Genomic DNA, 12,077 nt, shown 5'->3' on the forward strand with positions numbered 1-12,077 from the left:
TTCTATTTTATTTAACACAGTCAGATTTTTAAAAACAAAATCTGTAACCCATCACATGCCCTTTCAAGGATTCTGCTTAAGGAAGAATACAAACCCTGATGTATTTTAAAAACTTTACTATACATTAAAATACAGACTTTTTATAGAAGTATAGTTGCTTTACAAAATATTATGTTAGTTTATACTATACAGCAAAGTGAATCAGCTATACATATACATATATCCCCTCTTTTTTGGGTTTCCTTCTCATTTAGGTCACCACAGAGCACTGAGTAGAGTTCCCTGTGCTCAGTAGGTTCTCACTAGTTATCTATTTTATGCATAGTATCAATAGTGTATATATGTTAATCCCAATCTCCCAATTCATCCTACCTTGCCCCTTCCCCTTGATATCCATACATTTGTTCTCTACGTTTGTGTCTCTATTTCTGCTTTGTAAATAAGATCGTCTATACCAATTTTTTCAGATTCCACATATATGCATTAATATACAATATTTGTTTTTCTCTTTCTGACTTCTTCACTCTGTATGATAGTCTCTAGATCCATCCATGTCTCTACAAATGACCCAATTTCATTCCTTTTTATGGCTAAGTAATATTGCATTGTATATATGTACCACATCTTCTTTATCCATTCCTCTGTTGATGGACATTTAGGTTGCTTCCATGTCCTGGCTATTGTAAATAGTGCTGCAATGAACATTAGGGTGCATGTGTCTTTTTTTATTTATTTATTTTTTTATAAATTTAGGGATGGTGAAGCATGCCAACTTTTTTTTTTTTAATTCATTTATTTGTTTATTTCTGGCTGTGTTGGTTCTTCGTTGCTGTGCGAGGGCTTTCTCTAGTTGTGGCGAGCGGGGTCCACTCTTCATCACGGTGCGTGGGCTTCTCGCTGTCATGGCCTCTCTTGTTGTGGAGCACAGGCTCCAGATGCGCAGGCTCAGTAGTTGTGGCTCATGGGCCCAGTTGCTCCACGGCATGTGGGATCTTCCCAGACCAGGGCTTGAACCTGTGTCCCCTGCACTGGCAGGCAGATTCTCAACCATTGCGCCACCAGGGAGGCCCGCATGTGTCTTTTTGAATTATGTTCTTTTTCTGGGTATATGCCCAAGACCCGGCTCTACCCAACTGCCTGCAGGCTCCAGTGCTGAATGCCACACACTAAACAACAAGCAAGGCAGGAGCACAAGCCTGCCCATCCACAGACAGGCTGCCTAAAGTCTTACTAAGCCCACAGACACCCCAAAACACACCACTTGATGCAGCCCTGCCCATCAGAGGGACAAGATCCAGCTCCACTCACCAGAACGCAGGCACCAGTCCCACCCACCAGGAAGCCTACACAAGCCACTGGAACAACCTCTTCCACTGGGGGCAGACACCAGAAGCAAGAGGAACTACAACCCTGCAGCCTGCGGAAAGGTGACCTCAAACACAGTAAGTTAGACAAAACGAGAAGACAGAGAAATATGTTGCAGACGAAGGAACAAGATAAAAACCCACAAGATCAAATAAATAAAGAGGAAATAAGCAAGCTACCCGAAAAAGAATTCAGAGTAATGATAGTAAAGATGATCCAAATCTTGGAAACAGAGTGGAGAAAATACAAGAAACGTTTAACAAGGACCTAAAGAGCAAACAATGAGGAACAACACAATAAATGAAATTAAAAGTTCTCTATAAGGAATCAGTAGCAGAATAACTGAGGCAGAAGAACAGATAAGTGACCTGGAAGATAAAATAGTGGAAATAACTACTGCAGAGCAGAATGAAGAAAAAAGAATGAAAAGATTTGAGGACAGTCTCAGAGACCTCTGGGACAATGTTAAACACACCAACATTTGAATTATAGGGGTCCCAGAAGAAGAAGAGAAAGAGAAAGGGTCTGAGAAAATATTTGAAGAGATTATAGTCAAAAACTTCCCTAACATGGGAAAGGAAATAGTCAATCAAGTCCAGGAAGCACAGAGAGTCCCATACAAGATAAACCTAAAATACAGATTTTTTAAAAAAGAATATAAAGCTGAAAGTGTGTCTATGACTAACAATGTTTTAGGGGGAAAAAAAAACTTATCTCAAGGCCATTAAACATTAAATATTTTATTCTTGTAAATTCTTTAGGCACTCAACTTTCCCTCTTAACCAGAGAAATAAAAACAGAAATATTTTGTAAAAACACTGTGACATTATGAACCAAGGCATTCAATAGCCATAGTTAAATAGATAGCTCACAACTTTGACTCATTTGAGCACAATAAAGCTTTCAAAAAAATTTTATCTAGCATCACATTCATTGCATTTTCCCTAAGCTACAAAAATATGTGTGGTGTATAAAATACATCACAATGCTAAATATGAGCTCTGGAAAGATATTACTTTAAATCAATGTGCAATCCAGAGTGTAGCTGCAGGACTAGCAACAGCTGGCCACAGCTGAAGATTCCGATCCTCCCAAAGCCAATGCCTGGAGAACTAGGAGGGCAGTCATCAGCAAGAGGCAGGTGTCTCAGAACAAGAGACCCAGCCTGTGTGGTGGGATTTGGGGATGCCGCCAGGACCTTTTTAGGTAAGAGTGAGTTTGGCAATAGCAAGGAGTGATCCTACAGGTAGAGAGAGGTACTAGGAATATTAATAACAAGATTGGAATCTAATTTCCATACATGGAAATTATGGTTTCCAGAAGGAGGCCAAAACCTAGTTTCTAATACTGGGTCAAAAAGTAATATTGGATGACAATAAGAATGACCTTGTAACCCAGACCCTCTGAAATTCTTCCTCAATGAGGTTAAGGTAAGTCTTAGAAATATGAGTGGAGTTGGATTGCAAGTAACAATTAGTGGCCTCAGTTACAAGAAGAGGCAGGTGTCGTGTTGAAAACTTGTTAAAATCTGATGGTGAAAACTTAGATGAAAGTGTAATTCTGTTTATCACTGGGGAATGGGAAAGATGGTGTTGGGTGGGGAGTTTCTCAGAATGAGCAGAATTGAGATAAGAAAGGAAGGGAGGGAAAGGGCGTTCCAGGTGGAATGACTAACATGTTAAGTTGCTGTTGATGAAGGACACGTTTCATTATGTGGTTTATAAGGGGTGAGGAGAGAGATGAGTAGGAGTGTGGGCCCAAATACTAATAGGCCTGGGGTACCATTTTGAGGAATTTGAGGAAGTTGTACATGAGGAATGATGAGTAAGCAAAGGGTTGAGAGGAGAAATTTGTGGAATCAGAATGGGCCCAATAATGACATGTTTTGGATGCCATTTTGAGAAACTTAAACTTTATTCTATAGGCACTGGTTGGCATTAAATATTCAAGAGGAGACTAAATGGACTTAACTCTTTTTTGGAAGATAACTTTGGAGATGGTGTGAGGAATTTGCATTCTGCTACAGGCGAGAAATAATAAGCTCTCAAACTAGGGCTGCAGTAGCATGAATTATTTGAAGAAAATTATTTGAAGCTTTTAGAAAATATGCATCATTTGGTGAAAGTTTGAATATGGAGATAAATCAAAACAGTTAAAATTCAGGGAGAAAAACATCTGTTCCCAAATTCTGCCCCAGAATTTCCCAGGTGCTGTGATGTACCACTGAGACTTAGATTAGTAGCTCTTGGGAGGGACTTGAGCATTTCCATGTTGAACAATGGTTTAGGAACAGTAAGTACATACATCTCTCAGGGTCTGACAAATCACGTAGATAGAAAAGACATGGGGAGAAATTTCTTGACCTAGATAGAGGGTACATTGCTGTGTTCTATTTGTGATATTATTGAAATGTTTACTTACTATTTATACACTTTTCTCTATGTATTTTTAGCTTCAGTTAAAGATGTAAAATAGGTAGAGTATTAAATAACAAAGTAAGAATTTAAATTAATATTTAATTTTAAAATGTTAACAATATTTGATTCTATTAATGAAAAGAAAGATATTTATATGGAAAATGGTATCTTACAAATATTTAGAATTCATCTCCTTTTCAAGTATTATTTGAATATTTTCAAACATTAATTTTATATAAGGCCACCATGAAACTATCAATACTGCCTCTTTAATCCCCTCAAAAAAGAAAACATGAAAAACATATTCTTTCACTTCAATACAAAATGAAACTAGAAATTAATAACAAAAATAAATGTATCATTTTAAATGGTTTTGTTTTTAAAAATGAAAAGTTAATGAGTTAAGTATTCAGTGCAAGAAGTTGCAAAAGGGAAGACAAAGATATGTTAAGGGGAAGACAGTTATCAGTGAATTTAGAAACAAAAAAAAGAAAAGGAAGAAAGATCTATGTAAATGAAATAGTGTTTTTATAGTTATCTGTTCCTGCATTAACATAAATGGCTTGGCAGAGTTCCACCAAATTAAAAAGTATGTAGTTTCCAAATAATATACAACACCAAGAATGAACCCTATGTTAAAGTACAAACTTCGGGTGATTATGAGGTGTAAATGTAGGTTCCTCACTTGTAAAAAATTTGTAAAAATTTAAATTTAAATTGGGTGCCATATTGAGCACTTCACTGCGTCAGGCATTCACTCCCCAGAGCACTTGAGATACAAGGGCGTGCAAGAGGCCCACGTGACTACAGATTAGAAAAGAAATGCTTTGAGTATTAAGGTACCATGGAAAGACACAGCAAATAGTGGTGCAGAGAGGCACAACGGCACTTTTTGGTGGTGATAAAAATGTTCTATATCCTGATTGTGCTGGTGGTTACACAACTGCATACATCTGTCAAAACTCCTCAAATTTGTACTTAAAATAGGTAAATCTTATTCAATATAAATTATTCCTCAATAAAACTAATTTTTATGTGTCTACTTAAAAGGATAGTTTCTATAACAATGGATTTTTTTCCTATATGCCAAATAGCTAAATAAATTATGGTATGTCTTTTAGTCACTGAAATTTTATCAGCCCAAACTGATATATTTTTTTTTTTGAAGAATTTTAGTTGAAAAGGTGAAAAAACAAACAAAATAACGCCTATAAAACATGATCCAATTTTTAGGGAAAAAAGTCAAATATGTATATGTGTGTGTGTGTGTGTATGTATGTATATGTATACATACATACACACACACACATATATATACATATTTGAAGGAAGGAAAAACAAAAGCAGCATTAATATTTCTTGCCCAGTGTGACAGTATGAACGTTGATTATAATTTTTTTCATTTGTTTTTCTATGTCTTTCCAACTTTATATAATGTACTTGTAGTACTATGTTAAGCAGAAATAAATGAACACAATTGTTAAAAAGCTTTTCGAGAACCTCTAGCTTACAAATTGAAAATAAAATGCTTTAGAATGCTATACAATTCTCTCCACCCACCAGCCCTGGCCTTTGGTCTCCCTCTCACTCCCTCAGAAATTGTGTCCCTTCTCTGTTGACTGGACTCTCTCTCAGGCTTCCAAACCTTCATGTGTACTCTTTGCTTTTGTGGGGAAATGCTGGTTCTCACACCTTATTCATCTCAGGCCTTCCAGTCCCCCTTTAAGAGCCACCTCAAATGTTCCCTCTGTGCTTCCTCCACAGAATTTTCCACTTCCAACTCTTAGCCACACTGTCACACTACACCAAAGAGGGTCATGTGTGCCTTTTTCTGTATTAATTAGAATGGGCCAGGCTGAATGTGATAATAACAAATAACCCCCAAATCTCAGTGGTTCAGCACAGCAAAATCTTGCATCTCCCACATGTTTCACGTCCCACATGAATTTCCAGGAAGCTCTGCTATACGGTCTCTCAGGAACTCAGGATGGAAGTCCACCATCTTGTAGCTGTACCCAGTGGCACAGAACAATGCCAAAGACCCACAAGTGACCACAATCCAGAAGTGACACATATCACTACTGCCCACATTTCATGACCTGTAAGGCGACTGAGAAGTTTGGGAAAATACACGGTGAGCTTTACTGTCTCTACCATACCCCCATCACTCAATGAGTTCTCAAAAGATAGGGACTGTTCTGTGTTCAACTTTGTATTTCCTTCACAGAATGCAAGGCCTGGCTTTTGGTAGATTTAATAGACGCTTGATAACCCCTTGATGAATGAATATATGAATGAAGGAGTGTTGTGTGATTTTAAAAATAATGTATAAGGACGTTTAGTGTCCCTGCCTGAGAGAAGCCTAAATCTGGCAAGAAATAGTAAACATTAGCACATAACTAAGCATTGATCTATATGGTACAGAACCCAGCTTTAATAGATAGAGATCTATTGATCTATTGATTTAACTGTACACTTCAGAGAGAATAAGTAGAATTTGGACAAAGGGAAAAAGGGGTGTTTTGAGGAAAGAGTAATTAAATAGGTAAAGAGAGAAAGGTAACAATGGTCATAGTAAACCCGTGTTTCGTTGGGAAATGACTATGGTATGCTGAATAATGACACCCCCTCCCCCAACAAAGATGTCCGTTTTGTAATTCCCAGAACCTGTGAATGTGAGCATGAATGGCAAAAGAGACTTTGCAGATGTGCAGATGTGTATAAGTTAAGGATCCTGAGATGGGGAGAGTATCCAGACGGGCCCAATGATGTCATCACAAGGGTCCTTGGAAAAGGAGGGCAGGATTTCAGTGTAAGTAGTAGATGGGATGACAGAAGCATGAGTTGGGAGTGACATAAGGAAGGGCCAAGGAACACAGGCAGCCTGTGGAAGCTGAAAAAGGCAAAGAAGTAGATCAGTCCAAGAAGCCTCCAGAAGGAACAAACAATTTGACTTTAGCTTAGTGAGACTGTCTTCAGACTTCTGACCTCCAGAACTGTAAGAAAATAAATCTGCATTGTTCTAAGCTACTAAGTGTGTGGTAATGTGTTGTGGAAGCCACGGAAAATTAATTCGCTGACCAATCTGGCTAGCTAATACAAGGTTGCTCCAAAAATAGAATTAAATTATATAGGTTGGATTAAGAAAGACCTGTACAAAGAACGAAACCAATGAGAACAGAAAGAAAAATTCGCATTGTGGCACACAAGTTGGCACTGAGTCCTTGGTGCACTCCCAAGTGTTCCTCTATTTAATTATTCTACCGAGCTGCAGGGAGGTTGGCATCTCCATTTTGTAAATGAGAAGATGGAGGTTCTGAGAGGTTAGGTCACTTACCTAATGATCACATGAGTAATAAGTGGAGGATTCAAGATTTGAACTCAAGTCTGTCTGACTCAAGACAAGATAGAAAACAAGAAGACTTTATATTCACATCAGTGTAATATAAATAAATATGACATGTAAAATTATTTCCTAAGCACTATTTCAACTGATCATTATAATAATCCCGTGAGGGAGTCAGAGCAGGTTTTATTGTTTATATTTTGCAGGAGATGATTAAACCAAGATTGAAGTTAATGAGTTGTGCAAGGTCACAGGCTGTAAAGTGGCCAGGCTCAGAGCCACTTCTGTAAAGTGAAGGAGATCTGTATGCAGGTGCTAACTGTGACACACTGTGGCTGTAAGATTCTTGTTTCTGGAACAGCCAGCTAGTGTAACTTCTGAGTACAGGGTGATGGCAGTTCTTTCAAGGAAGAATTGCTAGGACTTGGTGACAAAGCATAGGACAAAATGCTGGAGAACAGAATAAGGAGATCTCTCAACAGGCACAAGAGAGAAGGTATTCTAGTTGAAATACATTTCAGGTATTGATCTTGACCTGACACGTAAGAGATGCCTCATGAATATCTGTTGAATCAATTGAAACGTCCATTAAGAAGTTGCATAATCAGAATTTGGGAGGGAGAGGCAGGCTTGACCCATAGTTTTAAGAATCATAAGGATAGAAATGGAAGTTAATGTCATAAAGATGGATGAGCTTTCTGAGAGAGTAGCTACAGAAAAGACAGTCTGCCTCACCAGATAGCATGATTCCCCAGGTTTGGAAAGTCCTGTGTGTTCTAGAGACCTCCTATTAAAATGTAGAGCAGCTGGTAAGCTGACAGGGGTTTAACCAGTATCAGCCAACACCTCAGAGAGACTTTGCTTCACACTATAATAGGCTACTTAACAGTGTTAGGGTAGAGAAAGAAGCTTCTGGGAAGTTAGGGTGTGAGTTGTGAAAGAAACCTGAATGAGATGTGAATGTGAAGAAAACAAACCAAAGTAATTTCTCAGTTCTGCCCAGGACAGGCGTGCTCTTAAGTATAAGAAAACCAAGTAATTTTATCAGAATTTTTATGATAACTACTATTCTGGTTTATTTTAGTCAGCATTCAGTTCTCCTCACAGTGTCAACTATATCTTTAAAAAGGAATGACTTCCTTTTTATGGCTGAGTAATATTCCATTGTATATATGTACCACATCTTCTTTATCCATTCGTCTGTCGATGGACACTTAGGTTGCTTCCATGTCCTGGCTATTGTAAATAGAGCTGCAATGAACATTGTGGTACATGACTTTTTTGAATTACAGTTTTCTCATGGCATATGCCCAGTAGTGGGATTGTGGGTCATATGGTAGTTCTATTTTTAGTTTTTTAAGGAAACTCCATAGTGTTTGTAGAGACATGGATGGACCTAGAGTCTATCATACAGAGTAAAGTAAGTCAGAAAGAGAAAAACAACATATTAACACATATATGTGGAATCTAGAAAAATGGTACAGATGAACCTATTTGCAGATCAGGAATAGAGACGCAGACGTAGAGAACGGATGTGTGGACACGGTTGTGGGGGAAGCAGGGGCGGGATGGACTGGGAGATTGGGATGGACATATATACACGACCATGTGTAAAACAGATGGCTAGTGGGAGCCTGCTGTGTAGGGCGGAGAGCTCAGCTCTGTGCCCTGTGGTGACCTAGATGGGTGGGATGGGGGGTGAGGGGGGAGGGAGGCCCAAGAGGGAGGGGATACATTTATACATATGGCTGATTCACTTCATTGTACAGCAGAAAGTAACACAACATTGTAAAACAACTATACCTCAATAAAAAATAAATTTAAAAAAAGGAACGAATTCTTTAGCTCTTCAAGATGAACAGAGAATTTGAGTTCCTTCCATCTTGGAAGTGAATTCTGGGCCCAGCCTTGCTTACTGCTTGAAAATAAGAGAAGTCACCATGTGCCCGTTCATGTACCTTGTATACATCACTACAACTCTTGTTACAACCTGTCATACATGCATGAAGACCATGCTTACTTACAGAGGCCAAGGCTCTGGTTGCACAACTGGTAGGGGTGAAGTCAGGACAAAGGTGTTGAATTCCAAAGCCCCAGGAATACTCTCCCTCAAGGGTGTGGGCTTTTTATTTTTTTTAATAAGTTGAGTCCAGCTATAAAGAGAAAATGAGAGAAATAAGAGACTAGAATACATTTCTATACCCGCCAGCATCTGCTATCCAGCCTAGCACATCATAGTTGCCTATTTATTTGTTGAATTGAATAGGTAAACTTCTGGGCAACTTCAAGCCCTTCCAAACTCTGCTGTGATAATAACAGATCTACAAAAATGGTTTGGTTAATGAAATCTTGAGCACAAATTCTCATTCTGACAAAATCCACAAATTTATCACTCTGTAGTTCCTTTTGAATCGATTTATAAGAACACCTTGCCCTACAGATTATCTTGCAAGGGAGAGGGCCCACGCAGCCTCAGTGGACTTTAAGGATTTGGTTATTATTTTTATTTATTATCTGTAGAGTTCAGAAAATATGTATGTATTTAGTGCCAACCAAATATCTACTCTTTGCTGTAAGCAGCTACAGCCTCAACTAGGAAAAGAAAATGTATCAGGCCCCAGATACAATACCCACAGGAGTGGCTAAATGTCAGAGGTGCAGGCCTAATTATTATTTATTTATTTTTCTGGCTCTGCTGTGGGAAACTTGGGTCTCAATTCCTCTGAGTCTCAGAATCACAATCTTCAGGAAGAGATTCAGCCACGCCTCTTGTCCTAATCCCTAACTTAGCTCAGGAAACCAATAAGCTACAAAAGGACATGCCAGGATGTTTTCCTAGCCCTCAGTAGAGACTCACAGGCAAGAGTGTTATTCATCCCTGTGTCCCTCCTTCCATCCTCCCTGGGGTTAATACATCTGACAAGGTGTCAATATATCCCCACATATGTTCTTCATTTTAATATAAAAACGATAATACTCTATCCCCGAATCAAAACAGAGGTGTTTGAAACTCACTGATGCTGGGAAGGGTATTGTCGGCAAAAGAGAAGAAACAAATTGTAAGGAGTCACAACAGTTGAAAAGTGATTTTCTCTCAGGTAGCATTTCTCAAGCAGAAAAAAAAAAGGTTAGTTCCTATGCAGAATTCCAAAAAGAATACAAAAAGAACACTTAAAAGCTTCTTAGCAATGATCTCAAAGCCATAAAAGAGACTTTGTGTATAAGACCCTAGGAAAAGAATAGAATTTATATTTCAATATTTGTCATTTAAAAGAGATGCTGTTTTTAAAATAATGAACCACTGACATTTGAATGTTGGCACAATGTGCTAAAAATGCACTCTGAATATTTGAGAGAAAAAGATGATTGGGAAGGCTACACTTTCCCCTTAATGCAAAACATATGTGCTTTTAAAATAAATTTGTATTTTAATTTTTAAAATTTATTTCTACTTTGTCTAGATTTTGTTTTATGAGTCATTTCACTTTTGCAATATTTTGAAACCCTTCTTTTTAAAAACCAGGTGGTCAACTGTTTTAGAATGAAAAAATTCAAAGGAAAACTTTAAGCTTTAAACCTCAAATCTATAAAGTTCAGTAGACTTTTTTGCAACTCAAAAAGTGTGGCAGTATATGATAGTCACCCTTCAAATTCCTAACTTTAGGAAAACTGTTTTATTATGTGACCCTATACGCTATCACACACACACACACACACACACACACACACACACGTAGCCATACACAGTTCCAACTTCTATTATATTCTATGTATATATATATATATATATATATATGAATATATCTAACGACTCTTACCTGTAATCCAGATTTTCCTTCTGACAAATGTCTTTAATAAAGTCTTGGAAACTATATGTGATAAGAGGGATACTGAGCTGTGATAAAAGTAGTTTTAGTCAAAAGGAAATTACCCAAAATTATTTCTTTCCATTTGCATTACTAACCTGCAAATTTGCTATCTGTCTGTACATGATCAAGAAATCTAATTTTGGTCAGGTGATTATCAACCTGGTGTTAAATCAAAATTGCATATTTGGGAAGGAGGAGAGATGTTACAATTATGTTCAAGAACAATTATAATTATAATACAAGCTTTCTATGTATGGACAATCAGATTATGCTTTGACCAAGGTTTTGCTTAACAGATTTTTTAAAACATTACTTGTTTTTGTGTTCTATTTAAAAGAGAGAGAGCGTGTTGTTTTTATCCAAGATCTCACTGTACAAAGAAGTCAACAACTGTTAGTCAATTGCTTAGGAAAAGAAATCAATGCAGCAAAGTAACACAAACTTCTATTTTTAGTCACTAGGGGCCACATCCAAAATGTAGACAGAAATAAACATGTAATTTAAACATATTGATGTTACAGTCACAAAATAAATTAAAAATTCCGGGAGGGCTTTGTCCATCTCTCAGTGTGTGATCATTTTTAGCAGAGGTACAAATGCTGTTGTTTATTTGATGCAGAAAGAGAAACATGTGTTAGTATAATAATAACAGCTTTTCATTTCTCCTTTGTGAGAGAAAAATCTTAAGTGACTTCTCCCTGTTACTTTGGGTAATGAAACAATCCTGGAATGTTCGGGGGGGAGAATATAGCACAACATGTTAAGGAAATGTGGATGGCACTGATGTTCCATCAGATGCGCTAAAAATAGCTCTGTACTAGGAATTCCTTTTTTATCAAACAACACGGGGGCCAGTTTCTCATCCTATGAACACCGGTGGACTCTGTGGGAAACAGCCTACCCTTTTTATTTTTAAAGCTGATTTTATGCCTTATCTGGAAATCTGAACAAAAAGTCCTGCTAAGTTAAGCAATACACAGCATCTTCTCTACTTGAAATAGAGAATATGTCTGTGACAAATATGATCTAATATATTTTGAAGAAAACCAAATAGTCACATAGGAAAAGTTTATTTATTGT

The sequence above is a fragment of the Monodon monoceros genome, unplaced genomic scaffold (genome assembly GCF_005190385.1).
Source record: "Monodon monoceros isolate NGI ecotype Baffin Bay Population unplaced genomic scaffold, NGI_Narwhal_1 Super_Scaffold_8, whole genome shotgun sequence".
NCBI classification, from domain to species: Eukaryota; Metazoa; Chordata; class Mammalia; order Artiodactyla; family Monodontidae; genus Monodon; species Monodon monoceros.